General features: G+C 43.1%; 1 pseudogene; it reads right to left on the bottom strand.

Moving 5' to 3' along the window:
• Nucleotides 1-3,116: 3,116 nt before the first annotated feature.
• LOC116108527 lies at nucleotides 3,117-20,290 on the bottom strand (annotated as a pseudogene).
• Nucleotides 20,291-23,664: the final 3,374 nt, after the last annotated feature.

Below are 23,664 nucleotides of genomic sequence, written 5' to 3'. Positions count from 1 at the left end.
AGGGTGACAAGTGATGTGATCATTAGCCCCTGAATCAATAATCCACATTTAAGCAGTAATTAAATTGAAGCAGTAAGAAGTACCTACATAAGATGCTGTAGGTGCAGTGGGAGCATTATTCAGAAACTGAATCAATTGATTATATTGATCCGAATTGAGAACAAGTGCTTGCTGATTTCCAGAAGAAATGGAGTCAACCTGGAAAGAAGAAGAATTATTATTTTTCTCTTTGTTGTAGGAATCAGGACGGCCATGTAATTTTCAGCAATGGTCTCGATCATGATTTTTTCTCTTGCAATATTCACAATATAATTGCCCCTGATTAGATCATGAATTTCCAGACCTATTGGACCCGTTTTTGGATCCATTTGACCAAGAATTGAGCCTATTTGACCAGTTTGTTGACCAGTTTGACCCTTGCTGTGATGTGCTTTGATTTGAGCCGTTAGATGCGTTTAAAAACGCAATGAGCTTCTGGCCGTCAGATCGTGAGATGAAATCTAGGCTGTTCATCTCTGCATATAAATTAATCCCCTTTTCTTTTGCAGGTTGCCCTAACCACGAGTGCTCATCTCCATTTTCTTGGACTCTTGCAAAAACCAGTGGGTCACTAGATGGCCAATTGGAGTGTAACTGGCATTGGCTTTCATCCTGCATCGCCAGTTGAAAGCTCCAACGAAGAGTGGGTGGTGGAGACGTGGCCGAGATTTGGGTACGAAAAGCATAAAAGCTTTCTTTCAACCTGAGCAAAAATTGTGACAATGATCACGATCTCGGATCCTTTGGTACTGGTGGAGGGTTTCGTGCGACCCTTCAAGTGTTTCCTCAGTGGCATCTAACTTATTCCAAACGGCGGAGAGCCGATTGAAATACGTTGTTACCGAAGTGTTCCCCTGTTTGAGTTCAATCAGCGGCTGCCAGAAAGTGTATGTTTTGGCAAGATCGAGCTTCCCATACATCTCCTTGATGTATGCCCAGATATTGACGACCATCTCTGTCGGTAGGAGTCCTGCCAATACGATTGTAGAGATGCAGTTACTGATCCATGAGCGGACCAGTGTATTGTATTGGTTCCAGTGGCATTGGAGGTGTGGCTGTGGTGGCTGTTGGAAGGTTTTGTCGAGGAAGAGTTCTTTGTTTTTTGTGATGAAGGCTTGACAGAAATCGCAAGCCCAGGATGCATAATTGTCAGAACTCGTAAGGGTTTGTTTGATGAGGACCAATTCTAGTCCATCAGAAACCGGTGAGAAAAGAACATCGCCTGGTTCAGGGCAACTGTTGTCGATGGTTGGGATGATGCGAAATGGGTACGGGTAGATATTTGAATCTGTACCCGTTTGAGGAAAAGAGTCCGAGTTATGACCCGGTATTCCAAGAGAAGTTGGGTCGAGGTTAGTGCAGGTAAAAGAATCCAGGTCATAACCCAACATTCCATATGGGTAACGGGTTGGGTTAGGCCTGGTTTGTGTGTTTGGGCCGATTGCGATTGAGCTGGTTGGGAGTGTATCGGTTTGGTTTTGTTTTGGGCCGGTTGGATTTGGGTTTGCATTTGTTTGGTTTGTTGTATTTGATTGAGTTTGTGCTAGGTTTGGATTATCTGCCATTTGCACAAGAAAGAAAGAAAGAAAAACTAAACCGAGTTTTCTGTTTGATTTCAGGGATAGAAAAGAGAGGCTCGTTTGAGCAGAAGCTTAAAGACCATGCTCTGATACCATGTCAGGAATTGATATGAAGAGGCAAATAGCAGCAGTTCAAGATATTGATACTGCCAAAGTATGCCAAAGAGAAGAGAGAAGGGAGAAAATTTTCTGTATTTTTCATTTTGTATAAACCTGTACAATGGTTAATTTATACACTTTTTGTAAATGTAAAAATGGAAAATAATGAATACAAATAAATGTAATTATTCAATCAATCTCATAAATTAGGGATTGATTGAATGACAAAATTACTCCTTGATCATAGCCAGCAGGGATCAAGGAAAAGCTGTAATTTGTGCATTTCATATTTCGTCAAAAGTGAATAACGTACTAAATAAGTCATGATTTTATCATAACTAAATTTATTAAAAGATTGAGGAATGGAAACCTATTACATGAGAGATATACAAAGCAAGACAATTGTTAGGGACCAAATATAACTCATAATGTAACATGCTTGTATTATTGCAAGAGGGACAAGTGTATTGTGTAAGCTTCAGTTTCGAAAAATAACCATGCATTGTACCTTTGTAGTCAAGAAAAAACCTAACAAAAGACTTACTATTATATTTATTTAGACATCAAATTTTATGATCTAGAAAGTGAGCTAGGGCTAAGGGTCAAAGAAAACATGAATCTTTCTAAAACAGATGCCTATATCTATGTGGCATATATCAACATTTCATGAACTAGCTAGCATGCATGTTTCATATTTCATCTTTGAAAGAAGCAAACTGCAAAGCAATTTAATTGACCCAACACTCACAGCCTCTAATGGTTAGTGACATAGGATAGTAGCCAAAACCATGGTAGTGTGATGCCAAATGCGGAAACACTACTTTCCAATCATGGATACCATAGATCCACCATTACTTTTGAACTTAGTAAAAATATACTTGAACTAGCAAAACTTTTCAAAAGTACATAAAACATTGTCTAAATTGACTTCGAATTGACTAGGTAAGGTTCCTTAAGCTCCTTATTATTTGATCCCTAAATCCACTATTTCTTGACTTCATTATGGAGGACTAAACTTCTTGGAAGAAGCAGTCACCCTTTCAGCCACATGATATAGGATTTTTTAGCACTGAATTGTGAAGATGAATGACTTCATTATGGAGGACTAAACTTCTTGCAAGATGCAGTCACCCTTATCATATAGGATTTTCTAGCACTGAATTGTAAAGATATGGATCAAGTCATATCTAAAGCTCTTCACCTAGAGCAAGCCAATGATACTCACGAGAGGAATACTTAAAAGTACCGTGTCTGTATTTGATGCCATCTCACAAACATCCTAAAACATAAAAATTTCACGAACCAATCTGTTTGCTAGCATATAGGTAATCAAAAAGCCACTTATGTTGTAACACAAAGACATTACAAATAAAGAATGAATCATATAAAATAGCATCGCAATCTTCAATCTCTGTTATCAGCAAAAGAGAGTGCAAGAGTAACTATTGCCAAAAACAACTCGTTACCAAGACAAATAAACAGAAACCTCCGTGTATAATAATGCGATCCTTTTGCCTCAAAACCAGGAAGCAATTCATTAACCAACATATGACACAAAAGCTTGATACACTGAGCATCTTACGTTACTTTGACATAGACCATACAATATTTCCATTCCTGTTTACTGATTTCTTCAACATCCATAAATCAACGCAAAAATAAAATCACATTTCAACAGTAACAAACCCAACAGGAATTTAACACAAAAAGCGGTAAAATGTTGATACTTGTTGATGCATGATTTAGGCACCAACTAATTGACACGTGCGCAGCGTTGATTTGGACAAGGAACACACGTGAATATGGATTATGAATATGAAATAAATGCAATGAGAGCTTTTAGAGTGGTTCGGATGCTAAGGTAGCAAGTCCTACATCCACTGATTTGTATTGATATGGTGGGTCAGGTCGCTAAAGCGGACTGACTTACAAATGATTGAAAAGTAAATACAAAGCTTTTTGGAGAGAGAGTTTTTATGTCAAAATGATCGAATCCCCCTAATAAAGGGGTCTTCCTCTTCTTATACCCAGTTGAATGCGTGTAATCATCATTAAATCCTTGGGTTGGTGTGAATGTCAGGACATAATCTGACCTTACGTCCCATCGCCCATTTCTCAAGCTGATTTCACGCTATTTGGAGAAGGGGAGCAGACACATGGGAGCTCTAGGGCGCTTGGCAGGCCTGACTTGCGCTTACCGTTCTGACGGGAGCAGGCCATATTTCACCACGTGACTCCACGTCAGCCCTTGATTTCCCAGGCATAACAGAAGTCTCCTAGTTTTTAAGGTTTGAGGATCGAACCTTGGAAACTAAGTCATGCCGCGATTTGAGGTTCTAGTAGTTTCGACTTGAATGGAAGGAGCTCGGGACAGGACCTTTTGCGAACACGACCTCGCACAATTCTTACCGAAACGACCTGACAATCATCATTTTAGTGACCTGGATTCGTCGGACGCTCTTTTCCGTGCCTTGGAGAGATTCAATGAACCTGCATCCATACTGTCAGACGCTCTGCATGCGCTGCAGTGTTTGTCAGGTGCATTAAATGCATGGTGTGCTGACCCGACGTCGTTTTGACACCCTTAACTGCACGACGCATTTGAAACGACGACCCTCATCACGGCATTTAATGCGATGCGGGGCGCATTAAATGCAGGGAGAGAGAGAAGGCTGTCGTTTCAGTTCCGAGAGGTAGTAACCGTCGATTCGCAATCCATATAAAAGCTCACATTTTTCAGATGAGGCCATCAAAATCCCTTTTGTTTCGAGTGACAAGCCTTTGCAAACCGGAAGTTCTTCTTTTCCGATTGGCGCTTCTTAGACATCTGAAACAAGATTCAGCCTTGGTCACGCATCCCAGAAGGTAGGATCCTTTTCCTTCTTCCTCTTTCTTTTCCTTTTTTTTTTTTTTTGTTTGGCTGGCGGGCAACGGCGTTGGGTCTCCTGGTGTTTCACCAGAGGCACGCCACTGTTGCCGGACTCAAGCCGTGGGTGGCGGCTCGAGTTACTGTTAGGGTTAAGGAATTTGTCCTATGCCGCCGCACGGGACAAAATGCGAAGGCTAAAATGACCGTGTCTGTCGGTGTTGCAGACTCTGGAATGGAACCGTCAACGTCCAGACCCGAGGAAGCGGCCAGCTCGTCCTTGCGGGATGTTTTCGAGGACGCATCCCTTGATGTCTTCTCGGTTCTCACCCAAGAAGAGTTTAATAGGATAAAAAAGCAGTTTGACGTCCATGCAGAGGTGTTCCTCGACCACACCAAGTTGTCACGGCGCCCTTCCGATGGCCTTGCCGCGATCTCCGAAGAGATCTTCAAGGGTGGAGGGATGATTCCCTTCCATCCTTTCATCAGGTCGGTCCTGGATCACTTCGGGATCGCATCAATGCAATTGACACCGAATGCGTATGTCATCACTGTCGTGATGTACATCGCGTGTTCCGAGAGTGGCTTGGGCGAGCCAACAGCGGTGGAGCTCAGTATCGCCTATTATCTTAAAAAGAGTAGGGACAAGGATTCGTACTACTTGTCCCGGTGACCTACCATCGCCGAGGGGATACATAGCTATCCCAGCAATGCGGGGGCCTACGAAACAAAATTGTTCTTTTTCTGCTATGACGGCCACTGCCGCTTTCAGAAACCAAGTAGGTTCTTCTTCGCTAGATTTATTGTCTGTTCGCATGCTTTATAATAATGACCTGCTTTCTTCTTTTGCAGTTAATAGAACGACCAGCCAAGACCTGCTCGACGACCCGAATAGGCTCTTGTCTTTTGGAGTCCTTGACGAGTTAAGCCGGGACGCGAGGAAGCTCGTGACAACCGCAAACTTGCGGAAGTACGGTTTTATCAGCAACAGCGCATCTTTAGAACCCTTGGAAGGTAAGTCGCATTAATTTCCTTCTGGTCGCAGAATAATTTTGTTTACTAACGTACTTGCATGCAGCAACTATGCCTCCGAAGGAGTCTGAGCAGCCTCGCCGAGCACCATTCGTCTTCCCTCAATCGAGGAGGGAGAGAGCAACCGAAGCTGCTCGTCCCATTTCAGCACAATCGATGCTAACAGTCGCGCCTTCCTAGCCTCGTCCTGTGCCAGAAGCGACCAGGACAGAATAGGTCGCTCAAGCACCACCTACTCGTCCAAGGCGGAAGGCTCCGGCCCAAAGGTCAAAGAAGAGGAAGCAGATTCAGGTCGACGAGTTGGAGACCGAATCTGAGGAAGAACCTTTGAGGTCGCGACGAGACTCAAGGAGGTCGGGTAAGGAACCCGTGACCGAGGCGATCGCTGCCGACAAGGCGAAGGACACACCAGTGCTGGACTCATTGGGGAGTCTGCCCGAATACCTGCAGCCGATAGTCTATTCTCTGCTCGAGTGTGGGCTATCGGAGTCGTATGATGAGTTTGCTGATACGGGCGACGACCTGATGACCACATCGTTCCAGCATCTAAGCAAGGTAAACGAGCTGCTCCTAAAGTTTGGCTGCCGTCTATTTCTTTATTCTTTATTCTAACGTCACTCCTTGCTCGCAGGCTTTGCTTGCGACGAGGATGTCTATGGAGAAGACTCGGCTGGGGGCCGCAAAGGGGGCGAGCGACCTAAAGGAGGAGGTCGCGAAGCTGAAGTAGAGCCTGGAGTCCGTCGAAGCGGAAAAAACATAAGCATTCGAAGCGGCGAATAGGTATTTAAACCAAAAGGATACTGCTTTGCGAACATTGGACTTCCAAAAGGCGGAGCTCGAACGACGTGTGGAGGAAGTGAGGGAGCTCCAAAGGACAACTGCTAGGCTCTCCAAGGAGGTCAGAGAGAAGGACCAGTAGCTCAAGACGACCTCCGCATGGGCTCAGCGAGCTGAACAAGAAAGGGAGGCTTCCGAAAAGGAAAGGTTAGCTCTCGAGGTCGAGCTTCAGGAGAGTCGGGAAAGAATCGCTTTGCTGACTGAAGAGATACGAATCCAGTTAGAGGAGGTCGAGGACAAGGCTACCGACTGGGCAATCGGGTCCATCTATTCCCTGCGACCAAAGAACCCAAATCTGGATATTTTCGACCTCCCAGAGGGGTGGCAAGAGACTTTGCGGGTTCTGGCGGAGGAGGATGACCAGGCAGCTGCGGCTACCCGACGATCCGACCAGGAAGGGAGTTCTGGTCCTGCTTCGAAGGATTCCCCCGACCAGCCATAGTGTAATGAGTCTTTGACTCCATAGAGATTGGGCCTTAAACTTTTTTTGTACATAAATGAAAATACATTTTGCTTTCAATTGCTACTCGCTCTTTTATACATATGTACAGTTTACAATTCAGATTTACATAGACAATTACATACAAATTCTTATATGCGAACAGAACACATGCGAACTGTTTCAAGCGAACAAAGTAATACTTTTACATTAAAGAAGAAACTAACAAAAACTGAGAGCTGAGTTCGGGATTACTGATAGTATGGCCGGAGGTGCTCGGCATTCCAAGCTCGGGGTACTTTGGAACCGTTCAATCTTTTGAGATGGTAAGTCCCCGGTCTGATCACCTTGTCGACCCGGTATGGACCTTCCCAGTTAGGTCCTAATACCCTCGCACTTGGCTCCCTGTTTCCGAGAAGAACTTCCTTTAGCACAAGGTCCCCGACCTCGAAGTCTCTTCGCTTGACCTTTGAGTCGAAAAACCTCTTTGCACGCTGCTGGTAGGCTGCTATTCTTAGCGAAGCCTTGTTGCGGTGCTCCTCAACGAGATCCAAACTTGCCCTTATAAGTGCTTCGTTTTCGACCTCATTATACAAGTCTCTCCGAAGAGAACCAGTCCCCACCTCTACAAGGATCATTGCTTCGCAGCCATAGGCTAGCGAAAAAGGGGTTTCCGAGGTGGAAGTTCTTGGAGTTGTCCTGTATGCCCATAAGACTTCGGGGAGATCGTCAGGCCAATTTCCTTTGGTTGCCCCAAGTTTGGCCTTTAGAGTGTGCTTGATGGTCTTGTTGACTGCTTCAACTTGGCCATTCGCTTGCGGTCTGGCGACTGAGGCGAATTTTTTATGGATGCCCAGCTCGTGACAGAAATGCTTGAACTCATCATTATCGAATTGCTTAACATTATCCGAGATAAGGGTGTGAGGAATTCCGTAGCGGCACACTATGTTCTTGAAAACGAAGTCTTTCTGCTTTCTGGTCGTGATCGCAGCTAGCGGTTCAGCTTCCACCCATTTTGTGAAATAATCTACCACGACTACGACATATTTGACCCCTCCCTTTCCAACTGGTATGGGACCGATAAGGTCGATCCCCCACATGAAAAATGGCCAGGGGCTAGACATCGTTATCAGCTCGTGCAAGGGGGCTCGCGGACTGTTCACGAACCGCTGGCACTTGTCACATTTCCTAACAAAACTGTGCGCATCTTCTTGGATCCGAGGCCAATAATATCCCTGACGAACAACCTTATTCGCGAGAGACCGAGCAGCCGCGTGGTTACCGCAGATCCCTTCATGAATTTCCCTCATGATGTAGTCTGCTTCTTCACTGGTTACACATCGGAGGAGAGGGGCACTGAATCCTCTCTTGTATAGCTGGTCCCCGATGAGTGTGTAACGAGCAGCTCTTGCTCGCACGACCCTTGCCTCGACCTTGTCGCTCGGCAAGGTCCCATCTTTGAGGTATTGGACAATGGGAGTCATCCAGGAATCTGGTTAAGCCACGTTTACGGCCTGTTCGGTCGAGCTGATAGTTAGAGCATCGACGAAACGAACAGGAATATTGTCTGGAGCCTCTGAGTCCAACGACGAGGCTATCTTTGCCAAGGCGTCCGCTATAGAATTGCTATCTCTAGGGATCTGAGTGATTTCAAAGTGCTTAAACGACCCCAGAGCGGTCTTAGCCTCTTTCAGGTAGCGGACCATGTTCTCTTCCTTGGCTTGGTATTCCCCTAGAATCTGGTTGACGACCAGCATAGAGTCGCTGTTAATGCTGATCGCGGTTGCACCCATTTCTTTGGCAAGTCGCAACCCAGCGAGCAGGGCTTCATACTTTGCCTTATTGTTGGTCGCCTTAAACCCGAACCGTAGAATACCATGAATTCGAGCCCCTTCGGGGCTTACAAGGAGAAGACCCGCACCGGCTCTTTTCCTGTTTGATGACCCGTCGACATAGAGGTTCTAGGTTGACAGGTTCTGAATACTTTCTTGCACGACTTCGCTAGGCTGTTGCTCGCTTGGGAGATAGGAAAATTTCGAGATGAAGTCTGCAACAGCCTGCCCTTTAATGGTTGACCTGGGCTTGTACTTCAGGTCAAACTAGCTCAATTCCATGGCCCATTTGAGCAGCTTACCCGAGGCTTCTGGTTTCTGGAGGACCTGCCTGAGGGGGTAATTAGTCATTACGTTGATTGTATGGGCATGGAAATAAGATCGCAGCTTTCTGGATGCGATCAGCAGAGCAAGGGCTAGTCGCTCCATTTTCGGATACCGCGTCTCGGCATCCGACAGGCACTTGCTTGCATAGTACACTGGCCATTGCACCTTTTCCTCTTCCGTATCAGAGCTGCACTGACCGCGAACGAAGATATGGACAGGGAGATGAGCAGGATTTCCTGTGGAAGAGGCTTAGAGAGGAGAGGTGGCTTCCCAAGGTGTTCTTTTATACTCTGGAATGCCTGTTTGCATTCGGGAGTCCATTCGAATTTCTTATTGGCCTTCAGGACATTGAAAAATGGCAAGCAGCGGTCTGTTAGCCTTGATATGAAGCGACTAAGCGCCGCTATCCGCCCGTTTAGTCTCATGACCTGCTTCTTGCTGGTCGGACTCTCCATATCGAGCAGAGCTTGAATCTTCTTGGGGTTTATTTCTATGCCCCATGCCTCGCTGATTAACCATATGCCCCAGGAACTTTCCTGATGATACCCCGAACGAACACTTGAGAGGGTTCAGCTTCATTCTGTAGAGTCGGAGTATGTCAAACATCTCAGCGAGATGCGCAATATGTTCCGAGGCGACCTGAGATTTGACCAGCATGTCGTCCACATAGACCTCCATTCTCTTTCCGATTTGGTCGGAGAACATTCGGTTGACCAACCTCTGATAGGTCACGCCCGCATTCTTTAGGCCGAAGGGCATGACTTTGTAACAGTATAGCCCCCGGTCCATAATGAAGGACGTATGCTCCTCGTCTGGCCCATACATTGGGATTTGATTGTATCCCGAGTATGCATCCATGAAGCTTAATAGCTCGTGCCCCGAGGTGGCATCAACAAGCTGATCGATTCTCGGCAGAGGGAAGCTGTCTTTTGGGCAAGCCTTGTTTAAGTCACTGAAGTCAACGTAGGTCCGCCACTTACCATTTGGCTTCTTTACCAGGACCGGGTTGGCAACCCAGGTTGGGTAGAGAGCTTCACGAATGGATCCATTTTGGAGGAGGTTCTCCACTTCTGATTTTAGTGTGGCATACCGCTCCGGATCTATCGCCCTTCTTTTCTGGCGAACAGGTTTGGCTTCACTGCTGACGTTTAATGCATGGCAAATAATGTCCGGGCTGATCCCGACCATATCTGCATGCGACCAGGCAAACACGTCAATGTTTTCCTTTAAGAAGCTTACCAGTTCGGAAGCGAGCTGAGGGTTGAGACAGCTTCCAATCCTTAACACTCGGCTCGGCTCGGCTCGGCTCGGCTCTTTTGGATCGACCGAAATTTCAGACAGATCCTCAACCGAGCCGCTAGGGGGGATTTCTTGGATTCGCGGGTCTATGTTATCCTTCGTTGGACCAGGCTGTGGCTCGATCCGACTGATCGCCATAGCCTGGCGGGGCACACATCGCGAAATGCCCTTTCTCTTGTCTGCCATCTGTACCGCTTTTACATAGCATTTGCGAGATGCGCTTTGCGATCCGCTTACTTCCCCTATCCCCGTTGGAGTGGGGAACTTCATCTTGAGGTGATAAATGGAAGTGACTGCCTTGAAGGTTCTCAGCAGAGGTCGCCCCAAGATTCCATTAAAGGCTAATAGGCAGTCCACGACCAAAAATTTGGTAACCCTAGTCACCTCGTTGTAGTCGCTGAGCGTGACTGGTAGTTGGATCGTTCCTTTGGGGATCAGGTGATCCCTTGTAAAATCGTAAAGAGGCATCGAGGCTGGCTTCAGGTCGGCCTCGTCTAGGTTCATTCTATCGAAAGCGGTCTTGAATAAGATGTTCACAGCGCTTCCGTTGTCTACAAGCATTCTGTAAACATTATGGCACCCTATTAGGGGCGTGATCACCAGAGCGTCCTCATGAGGATGGTGCAAGCGAGTTGCTTCCCTCTCGCAGAAGGTGATTGGTTCCTCCTTTCTAGCTTTTTGAGGTCGCTGCGAAGTGTTCATTACCCTGATCGGGTCGTGATGTGCTTCGCGAGCGTACCTTTCCTGCACTCCTCGGGTGTTTCCCGCGTGGTGCGGACCTCCAAAGATTATGTTAACACTGCTGTATCCGCTGTGATCACGATGCTTTTTCTTTTGCTTCCCTTGGTTCTCTTTTGGAGAGTCGTCAATGTACTCCTTGAAGTGACCTTTCTTGATGAGCTCTTCGATAGCCTGTTTTAGAGCTCGGCATTCATCAGTGTGATGCCAATTATCCCGATGGTAACGACAATATTTTTTGCTGTTTCTAGCTGTAGCATGGGTTTTCATGGGTTCCGGTTCACCAAGCAGGATGGCCTCCTCGGATTTGTTAAGGATTGCAGATATGGACACGTTTAGCGGAGTGTATTGAGCTCTGTCGCAGTCGCGACGAGAAACATGAGCATAGGACTTTTTGTGCTCGTAGCGGGGTTTCTTCCCTTTTCGCTGATCATCAATGTCTCCTTTGCGATCAGCTCTCCTATTTTCTCCCCGACCAGACATATTGCTGGAAGTGCCGTGATCATGACGGTGAAGTGCCGCCAACGAATTCTCTATTCGGAGGTACTTTTCTGCAAGGTTGTAAAATCCGATGAGGGAAACATCGTCCTCAGCTTGCAGTTCTTTCCACAGGTCGGTTTGCGGTCAAACTCCAGCTATTATGAGTGTTCGGATGGACTCTTCTGGCGCGTGGGCGACCTTGTTGAGTTCCCTGTGGAAACGGTCGATGTAAGATTGCAGGGATTCATCTCTTTCTTGCCTTATGTTGCTGAGGTAGCTTAAAGGCATCGAAAACTTCCTATTAGCTTGGAAATGCCGTAGGAACGTCGTGCTCATCTGAGGCCACGAACTGATCGATCCCGCTGGGAGAGACCTCAACCACCGCTTGGCGTGAGAAGTCAGCGTCACAGCCAAACACCGGCATTTTGCAAGGTCCGAAACCTGGTGGAGCTCCATCAGGTTATTGAACTCATATAAATGATCCTGCAGATCATGGTTCCCATCAAATTGCCGTATATCAGACATTCTGAACCCCGGTGGGGGTGGAGCAGCCAGCACTTCGGGAGAGAAAGGGGATGTAGAGGCGACCTGCGCTTGCTCGTTTTGCTGCTCCCTTAACCTGTCCAGAGCTCGCTGTAGCTCCTCAATTTGTGGTAACGGAGCCAATTGGGGGTTGCTTTCACCCATGCGAGTCCGACCTTCGCGATTACGGTTCAGGAGAGTCTGAAGGTCAGATTCCTCTTTGCCTCGGCCGGCATTTCCGGTCGCACTCGACACATACTGGCTAGAGGCGTGTGAAGGCGATGGATTGTGTAGGGCGTTTTCATGACCCTCGCGGTGGTACGAACCGCCCCGCGAGGTATGGGGACCACCCGCATGATAACGATCAGGATTGTTCTACTGGCGGCGATAGGAATCATCGTGCGCAGCATTTTTGCATGGGTTCGCCTGTAACGTAGCATGGGACAGCTCGGGATTCACTTTTTCTCCGAGTCTCAGCTTAGCCGGCACCTTGCTTGGGGCACGATTCGTGCTCGCTGGTCCCTGGGAACCCGTAGGCTGACCTTTTGCCACTTGCTTACCCTTACGTCTACACGCTGCAGTGCTCGCAGCACGGGCTATTGCTCTTTGTCGCGCTTTCGCGCGACCTGCAGGCGTCTTTGGCGGTTGCACTGCCCTAACTGTTGTAGATGACATGCCTTGGTCCAAACGGTCCAACCTTTGGTTGACCGTCTGGAGAGTATTGTCGAACCTCTCCAAGTAGCTTCTGATGGCGGGGTCGAGTTGTGAAGCTGCCGGGATATCCCCTGCAGCATTTTGCGAAACTGGAAGTACCTTGGAGGGGACTTCTTCAGCGCACTGATTAGTTTGCTCTGGCTCAGATTGGCAGGCCATTTGCTGCTGTAGGACCAGTAGGTCAAAGATTCTCCTGATGAAGGGTAGACACTAAATCAGGCCCCTCCTTCTAGCGCCAAACTATTGATGCATGATTTAGGCACCAACTAATTGACACGTGTAGAACGTTGATTGGACAAGGAACACACGTGAATATGGATTATGAATATGAAATAAATGCAATGAGAGCTTTTAGAGTGGTTCGGATGCTAAGGTAGCAAGTCCTACATCCACTGATTTGTATTGATATGGTGGGTCAGGTCGCTAAAGCAGACTGACTTACAAATGATTGAAAAGTAAATACAAAACTTTTTGGAGAGAGAGTTTTTATGTCAAAATGATCGAATCCCCCTAATGAAGGGGTCTTCTTCTTCTTATACCCAGTTGAATGCGTGTAATCATCATTAAATCCTTGGGTTGGTGTGAATGTCAGGACATAATCTGACCTTACGTTCCATCGCCCATTTCCCAAGCTGATTTCACGCGATTTGGAGCAGGGGAGCAGACACGTGGGAGCTCTAGGGCGCTTGGCAGGCCTGACGTGCGCTTACCGTTCTGACGGGAGCAGGCCACGTTTCGCCACGTGACTCCACGTCAGCCCTTGATTTCCCAGGCATAACAATACTATTAATGAAAATACAAGCTCATACATATGAAACATTTATCAATTTAAGCCGACGGCTCAAAAGAAGCTATAGATTGAAGAGAAACGTTATTAAGCCTCTCGAGAGACAAAATTAATGCTTGAGTACCCAAATTGCCTTCTCCATGCGCCTTGAGCGACAAATAAAGCTGCTGCGCCAGAGCCAGCCCAGGCAAAGCAAGTCCCATACTTTGACACTCCTTTAAACAAATCCCTAAATCTTTCACAAAATGATTCACATAAAAGCCCGGCTCAAAATCTCTCTTTAATATTCTACTACCGTGCGAATCCAACAACTTAGACCCGGCGGCTCCCGTGGATATCGCGTTTAAGAACAATTCCACATTTAGCCCTGCTTTGTGAGCATAAATCATTCCCTCTACTAATCCCAACATTGTAGAAGCAATCGTAATTTGATTAGCTAGCTTCGCGAATTGGCCTTTCCCACTGCCACCCATGTAATTAACTTTCCCCAAGCGGGCAAATAGGGGATTCACTTTGTTTATAACGGATTCATCCCCTCCCGCAAATATCGCAAGCGTCCCTGTTAAAACTTAAGAGACCAAACCGCAAAACCAAAAAGCAAGAAAAACAACATTCAACAGCAGATAAAATTCAACATATAAGCAACAGATAAAATCCACATATATGCAGCAGATAAACATGAAATGTAAAGGGGACAGAGATTTATAGTGGTTCGGTAATCTTATAGATTACCTACATCCACTCTCTAGGGCAATAAACAGATTTTCACTATAAGAATAAGAGAATCTTACAGAGATACGCTCACCCTTTACACAGTGCACACACCCCTCTGTAAACCCAGATCTCAACACCTCTCATACACCACACACCAAATAACCAAGATTAGATTCGATTTATACAGAAGAAGAAAACAGAAAAACAATCCAGCTAAGACTTACCACTACCGTTGATTCCATCAACGCTCTTCGAAACTCCAGCGCATCCCACATTTCGTAACAAACTTTTCTCTCTCTATTAACCAAGAGAGAAAACTCGAGAGAAATGAAAATGAACAAAAACCTAATTTGAATTAGGTTTATTGAAAACTGGTTTTGACAGAACTGCCCCTTAGCTTTAGCAAAATGACTTTGACTGCCCAAATTAAACTTTGACTTCCATATGGGCATAAATCAATTGCCACCTCACAACAAATCTCCACCTTGGCACTTGATTATTGCCCTCACTTACTGCCCTGGAAATTCCTTCTACTTTTCTTCAATGTGAAGAAGGCTCTTAAAGAGCCTTAACTTGTCCAAGACAACAGACTTGGTGAACATGTCTGCTGGGTTTTCACAACCAGGAACTTTCTCCACCTTGATGGCTTTATCTTCAATCAAATTCCTTATAAAATGTAGCCTGACATCAATGTGTTTTGATCTCTCATGAAACACTTGATTTTTACATAGAAAAATTGCACTTTGGCTGTCACTCTTGATTGGAACCTGCTGCTGGTTCAAACCCATTTCTTCAAGCATTCCTTTGAGCCACATTGCTTCTTTAACAGCCTCCGTAATGGCAACGTATTTGCTTCTGTAGTTGACAAAGTAAATTGCCTGCAGATTAGCTTTCCAAGAAACCAGATTATTCCAAAAAGAGAAACAAAAACCAGTCATGGATTCCTATTGCCTACATTTCCTCGCATAATCAACATCCACATATCCTACATGATATTTCCCTGATTTTGCTCCCTACTGTAAACAATACCAAGTAGCATTGTACCCCTCACATACCTAAGCACCCATTTACAGCTTCCCAATGATTCTTCCCAGGATTACTCATAAACCTACTTAACGAACTAACTGCAAAGGCTAAATCAAGTCTATACACACCTCAAATACATCAAGCTCCCTATTGCATTTGCTACGGAATGCAGTTCATTTCCTTCCTTTCTTCTTCTGTTTCTGGGCATTGAACTGAACTGGTTTAAAGTGCTGTCCTAAGGTGTTTTGACAGGTTTGGAATTACTCTATAACTTCCTGATAACTTTTCCACATATTCCTTTTGTGACAAGATCAATTTTCCAATTTTTCTATCCCTTTCAATATTCATTCCTAGGATTTTCTTAGCTTGCCCTAAGTCTTTATTTCAAATTGTGTACCATCTCTTCCTTAAACCTGCATTTCAAAAAGATCTTTACAAGCTACGCATATCATCTACATCCAAACCAGATAAATAAGCACTCACCATACAAACACTTAAAATAAAGCAACCATCAAAGCTACTTCGAATAAATCCAGCATTCACCATAAACCAGTCAAATTTTCTATACCACTGCCTAGGTGACTGCTTTAATCCATACAGTGATTTTTCAACAAACAAACCTGGTTTGTAGACTCCTTTTCACATTCAGGCTGCTCCATTAAAATTCTTTCTTCTAAATCACCATCCAAGAAGGCAGTTTTGATATCTATTGTTCTAATTCTAAATCAAACTAGCTACTAAGGCTAAAAGAATTCTGATAGTGGTATGTCTCAACTAGTGAGAAATTTCATTATAATCACCCTTCAACCTGTGTGAACTTTGGCTACCAACCTAGCTTTAAACCTAGGTGCTTCTACCCCTGGTATACCTCTTTCCTTTTGAAAACCCTTTTACACTTAACTACCCTACTGCCTTCAGGTTTGTTACACAGAGTCCAGGTCTGATTTTGATTAAAGACTCATATCTTCCTGCATGGCAAGTTTCCATTCCTGAATCTTTACTAATCATGGCTTCCTTAATAGTCCTAGGCTCATCTCATCTCTTCAGCAATTTGAAGAGCAAATGCTACCATGTCACATGTGAGTACCTCTTAGGTGGTCTATTTCCCTTCTTTCCCTATCTCTAGCTAATATGAATTTGGCAAGTCATGTCCTCATCATCTTATCACCATTTTCACCTAAGCTAGATTCTTCCTCCTGGGTATGGGAATCTGAAACAGTATCTGAAATAAGATTGTTCAAACTTGAAAAATCCCACCTAGATCCAGATTTAAGACCTCTGTCCTATCTGCATTGTTACTCCTCTCTCCTGACCCAATACCCAATCATCTTCATCAAATCTACATCTCTACTAATGATACACTTTTTCCCTCTATATTCCAACATTTATAACCCTTAATGCCATCAGGATATCCTAAAAAAATGCACCTAATAGCCCTTGGTTGTATTTCAGTTTTTTTCATGAACAAATAGTGCAACCAAAACCCTAAGGTTACTATAGTTTGCAGGATGCCCACCATTTTTCCATGGGTGTTTTTAAACTAATATGAGATGGGGTATTCTGTTAATTAGGTAAACGCCGTGTGGGCAGCCTCTGCCCAAACTGGTGGGGTAACTTAGAACAGGATAATAGCTTCTAACCTTTTCTAGAATGGTCCTATTCATTCTTTCAGCTAAACCATTCTACTGGGTGTGTGCCTTACAGTCCTATGCCTCAGAATTCCACTTTTCCTACATAGATTCAAAATCTTCATTTATATTCTAAACCATTATCAGTTCTAAGTTTCCTAATTTTCTTCCCAGTTTGGTTTTCAATCATGACTTCCAATCTCTGAATTTCCTAAAAGCTTCTCCCTTAGTTTTCAAGAAATAAACCCAGACCCTCCTAGAATAGTCATCTATTATGCGGATGAAATATCTACAACCTCCAAGGATGGGTATTTAGTAGGTCCCCAAACATCTGAATGGATATAGTCTAAAATAGACTTAGAACAGTGGTTTCCCACACTAAATCTGATTCTGTTCATCTTCCCATAAATGCGATGATCACAGAAACCAACTTCTCTTTTTATCTCCTCCAAGAACCTTTTGCTTACCCAACTCAACTAATCTTTTCACTAATGTGCCCTAATCTCCTATCCATAAAGTTGTCTTATTAACTTCTGGGATAAGGATTACTACCTTTCCAGTGATGGTTGAACCATTAAAATATACAACCCATTCCTCATCTCACCCTTCATCACAACTAAGGACCCTTTATTACTTTAAAAACTCCACCTGAGCTTTATAACAATAGCCAATTGAATCTAGACTTCCTAAGAACTAAGTTTCTTTTTAGCTCTGGTATGTATCTCACTCAGTGAGCCATTTTGAACTTCCATCATGCAGATTCAACCTTACATCTCCTATTCCTAAGACTCTACAAGCTGTATATTTTCCATCAACACCTTTCCAGACTCAAGTTTCTTAAAGTTTGACAGAAAACTCCTGTTTAGAGTCATGTGGAAAGAACCCAACAAAGTACCCATTCAGCATCAGTTTCATTTTCAGAAACAACAACACATCAGAACTCTCATAACCTCAGAAGCTATGTCTACACTTCCACTAGCATCCTTTTCCCCTGACTTTTTCTTCCTATCAGGACAGTCCCTATTAAATGACCTCCTTATGATGAAACATTTCCTAGTGAACTTAGACTTAGACTTTGATCTACCCCTGAAATTCCCCTTCTTGTGGCCCTCCTTATCAGTCTTCCTCTTACATAAAACCCTCACCATCTAGTTTACCTTCCTTTTTAAATTCAGCATCCTTAGTGATAATTGCTACCACTACTCATCTAGTTTAAGGGTTTGCCTGCCATACTTAAGGTGTCCACAAAGTTAGAGAAATTTTTTGGAAGTGAGTTATAGGATTACTACTTGATCTTCATCCTCAACCTTAACACTAAGCCCTTCCATCCTGTACTAGTTTCATAAAGTCATTCATATTTCTCCTAATACTTGTTTTCATCCATTTTAAAACTGAATAGCTTCTGTTTTAAAACTAACCTATTAGAGAGGACTTTGATAGGTATAAAGAGTCTAGTTTTTCCCAAATTTCAACTGGTGATTCCATTTTCTTAACTTCCCTTAAGACCTTATCCCCTAACCAAAATTAGGGTCTATAGGCTTTATCAAAAGATTTTTCTTCTCTTCTCAGACAGGGAGTCTGGTAAACTATCCTCACCTTCTAAAGTGTCAGCCAAACCATCCTTAACTAAGTAGCCCTTATTTTCATCTTCCACAATCCGTAATCATTATCCCTGTGATTTCTCCACCTCAAACTTAGACATTTTCTTGGTTCCTATCCTTCACAGATGCCTAGAGTAAAAAGCCCCAATTTACCCAAGACTTAACAGAAACCCTAACTTGCAACTGTTTTAAAAGGAACCCAAATCTAAGCCTAGATGCTTCAGATTCGCAAAAGATCTCTTAACCTAGAGACCCTAGGTGTTAGAATGATAACCTAGCTCTGATACAACTTTTAAAACTAAGAGACCAAACCGCAAACCAAAAAGCAAGAAAAACAACATTCAACAGTAGATAAAATTCAACATATAAGCAGCAGATAAAATCCACATATATGCAGCAGATAAACATAAATGTAAAGGGACAGAGATTTATAGGTTCGGTAATCTTATAGATTACCTACACACTCTGTAGGGCAATAAGCAGATTTTCACTATGAGAATAAGAAGATCTACAGAGATACGCCTCCCTTTACATAGTGCACACACCCCTGTAACCCAGATCTCAACACCTCTCATAACCACACACCAAATAACCGCATTAGATTCTATTTATACAGAAGAGAAAACAGAAAAACAATCCAGCTAAGACCTACCACGACCGTTGATTCCATCAACGCTCTTCGAAACTCCAGCGCATCCCACATTCATAACACCTTTTCTCTCTCTTTTAACCAAGAGAGAAAACTCGAGAGAAATGAAAATGAGCAAAAACCTAATTTGATTTAGGTTTATAAAACTGGTTTTGATAGAACTGCCCCTTAGCTTTAGCAAAATGACTTTGACGCCCAAATTAAACTTTGACTTCCACATGGGCATAAATCAATACCCCCCCCAACAGCCCCGTTTTTGGCACCGCGATATCTGCCAGAGACAGGGGCTTGATTGCGGAGCAGTTTTTGGAGGAGGCTGCGACGGATATCTCGCAGGCGGTAAGGTTCAGATGTGGTCATGTCCACCATAATCCGCCAGACGGAGGCCAGAAAGGACGCCGGAGGCGGGGTGAAGGATGACGTGGCGAAATCGGAGGGTATCCGACGATGGAGAAGACGACGTCGGATTCAGAGGCACGGCCTGGGGGAATCAATGAGGTGAGCTCCCATGTCGAGGAGTGGTTGAGCTTTGGCGATGGTGCGTTGAAGATGGTGACTGTATAGCCGCGTTTGAGTAAGTGACCGCACTAAACGCTCCATTATGCTTGTGCCAATCCGCCCACGCAGTGTTGGATGGACTCATGAGCTCTGTGACCGTGCGGTAGTCATTGATCGGTGGGGTGTTTAGGATTGAATGGGGTTGAGAAAATGCGACGTGTTGAGAGTAAGAGCGTAGGAGTGGTAGTGGCATGGCATGGTTTCATTTATCAATATCAAAATGATCAGATTGGGTAGAAGTTGTATTTTACTTTAATTTTAGGGACTTTTTAGACACAACACTCGTTATACATCGGCCACGAGGTCCTCTTTAGTTTCCACGATTCCAAATTGAGTAAACGGACTTTTCCCCCCAAGATTTGCCTTAATCACCCAAAAAGTTTTAGAATACCACTTTTTCACCCAAAGTTAATATTTCTTACACTCAAAGCCGATTCCGGCGGTGAATTTTCACACCTTCGGTCTTCTCTTCTCTACAAACCCCTTTCACTTTGACACTATTTCTCGCCAATTTGTCAACCATCGCAAACCTAGGATTTCTTATTCTTTACTGATTTTCAACTGATTCCAACAATAAATATTCATCGGTTACCACCATTCAATCTATCGCCTCCACTCTACAAAAACTCTTACCCTGGCTTTGAATACTCGCTGAACGCCGTTAAGATACTAAGTATTTTTTAGATATAACGGAATATAATTTGGGTGGGAAGTGTCATTAACGCAAACTTGGGTGTGAAAAAGTCGTTTACTCTTCCAAGTTATACATAATTTGGCTTTATCACAACCCAAATGGTTGCATTGCATTAGAACAATTGAGTTTCCATTCCAAGTAAATAAAACCAATAAACTGAATGAATCCAATAGGTAAGAAAATATAGTGCTATAAGAATGATTATTCAAAATCTCGACGAGCCAGCATAATACCTGAAATTTTTTCCCATTTCAACATCTTCCCCTAAAGTTTTAATTTGAGAGACTCAGGTCATTAAACTCAAATATTTAGACAAAAGGAAAAGAGTGCAATAACTGTAAAAAAATTTGAAGGGAGACATCGGTTTCTGCTTAAAAATGTTAAGAAAGACCGAGACAAAGGCATGAATTAAATCCATGAAATTGTTTTTAATGAACCCAACAGGGACATGAAAGAATCAATCCATAGAAATGTCAAGGCAAACAGACCTTGCAGATAACAATCTTCATAACCACTAAATAGTTTTGCAATAAAAAAATTGATGATATTGCAAGGTTCAATGCATGATCCTAATACTACGTATTCAACTGGACTCCATAACTGATTCTATGGATGCTGAAACTACAGAGTGAAATCTAGGAGCAAAACAATGCAAAGTTTTTTTCAAATGGGCCATAAAAGAGACTGCTTGGATCCTGTCCGATAAACACATCCCTGATATCTTCTCCTAAGCTTTGAATGGTAGCACAAGCAAAATAAATGATAATTATTCATATATATACACACAAAGAAAAGTATTTGTCAGAAGTGTACAATTTTATGACAAATAATAATAATAAGTCAAAACATCTTTCAGGTTTATTGCCACAAAATAGTTCCAGGACTGGAAAGCTTATGAAGCATTCATATTCAAATTCTCACCAAATATGACAAAGTGAAGAACATTGAAATATTTCCACATATGGCTAAAAGTACCATATACTATTGCAAATATAAGGGTAGTTTAGTCAAAACATGTTATAAGTTATTTTGGTTAATCAGATTGGTTAGTTGTTAGAGTTGCTTGGTTGTTAGTTTTGCTTACTTCAGCTCAGCTCAAATGTAACTAGAGTTACTAAGCTTGTATATAAGAAACCATTTTTTATTCAATAAAGTCAGTCGATATTTTGCCCAATTTTCAGCTTTCCTCTGTTTCTTTTGCTCTCTCAACATGGTATTAGAGCACCAAACTTCCGCTTTTCAAATCAAAACCCAGGTCAATTAAAGCCCATTCTTGCATCTTAGACAAATTTGAAGAAGCTTTGAGTTTGTCAATTTCTCTTCTCGTTCTTAAATTTCATATTTCATAGTCTTTAGTTGATCCGACTTGGGTTTTGAAGTTTAAGAGATATTATAGCGAATTTGACAGAAGGGGTAAATATTCCCTCAATTGACTCCACCTCACCGCTTTACATACATCCATCAGACACACCAAGATCTGTATTGGTTTCAGAACAGTTGATTGGTTCTGAAAACTACGGCATCTGGAGTAGAGCAATGACAGTCTCTCTGTGTGCTAAGAACAAGCTAGGGTTTGTTAATGGCACATGCACTAAGTCATCTGTACACTCTAACTTGATTCCACAATGGGAGAGGTGTAATTCATTGGTCCTTGCTTAGATTTTTAATTTAGTGTCAAAGGAAATCTTTAATGGAATAGTCTATTCAACAAGCGCTGCACAAGTTTGGCAAGATTTGAAAGAACAATACCACAAAGTGAACGGAACTAGAGTGTTTGCTCTTCATCGGGAAATTGTGAATTTAACCCAAGGAACCACTACAGTAGCCATTTACTATAATAAGCTCAAGTCACTTTGGGATGAGCTTGATTCTTTGGTGAACTTACCTACACCTGATAGTGCTTCGACAAAGGCCTATTTGGAGCATTTGAATCAACAAAAAGTGTTACAATTTTTTATGGGGCTGAATGATTCATACTCCATGGTTCGAAGTCAAATCTGGCTTATGAACCCTTTACCGACAGTGAAACAAGCTTATTCTATTGTTAATCAAGATAAGAGACAAAAAATTATGGTTGGAATGAATTTGAATTCAGAAGTGTCTACTACAATTTATGCACATAATAATGGAGATGATAAAGGGCAAAGTCAGGGATAGAAGTATAAGGGAAAAAAAAACCATATATCGAGTGTGAGTTTTGTCACATCCCTAGACATAAGTGCGAAACCTGCTATAAGCTGAATGGATATCCACCTGACTATCAATTCACAAAGGGAAAGACTTCTAAATCAAAAGCTTTGGCTTATCAAGTGCAGAGCTTTGAGTCGTTAGATGCTGGAAAATCTGATATTGGAAACACTGATGCAACAATTGGACCAATTCTGACTACTGAATAGTATACTCAAATTCTTCAATTGCTAGGAAAGGAGAATGTATCGCCTTCAGCTGCAAATCTTGCAGGTAATTTTGTGGCCTTGCTATTCTATTTTGATGAAAATAACTGGATAATTGATACTAGAGCAACTGATCACATGACTTTTAATCAGTCTATGTTGAAATATTCCACTACCGTAGAACCTTTTTCCAAATACCTTGTAGGTTTACCGAATGGAACAAAAACATATGTTAGAAATGTAGGATATGTTGTTCTAGATGATAACCTACACTTATCAAATGTCTTACATGTCTCGGATTTTCATCACAATTTACTTTTGTTTCAAAACTTGCTGTTTCTAACAATGGTTTCGTTACTTTCTATCCTGATTTTTGCCTCATTCAAGATCTTTGCAAAGGCAAGTTGAAGGGGATTGGTAAGCATAGTCAAGGCCTTTACCTTTATGATCCAAAATTCTCATTTTCGTCCCTTATGTCTTTAGGAAAGTTGAATAAATCTGCTTGTAATATTTTACATTCATCACAAGCTGTACCTCATGATTTACAATTGAATAAAAGGCATGTTTTTCCTGTTTCACTAATGACTACATCTTTATCTCACAAATTTGTATTATGGCATCAAAGGTTAGGACATTTGTCTTATTCAACCTTGCCACTTGTTCATCCTAGATTGTCTAAGTCTATTGAACACACTGCATTACCCTCATTTCATGGTCCTGTGTGTCCTCTAGCTAAACAAACCAGGTTACCCTTTCCTCATAGCACTTCACATTCTAAGCATAATTTTGATTTGTTACATATGGATGTGT

Source organism: Pistacia vera, unplaced genomic scaffold, assembly GCF_008641045.1.
Source record: "Pistacia vera cultivar Batoury unplaced genomic scaffold, PisVer_v2 Contig566, whole genome shotgun sequence".
Taxonomy (NCBI): domain Eukaryota; kingdom Viridiplantae; phylum Streptophyta; class Magnoliopsida; order Sapindales; family Anacardiaceae; genus Pistacia; species Pistacia vera.
This window is presented reverse-complemented; position numbering and strand designations above follow the sequence as displayed.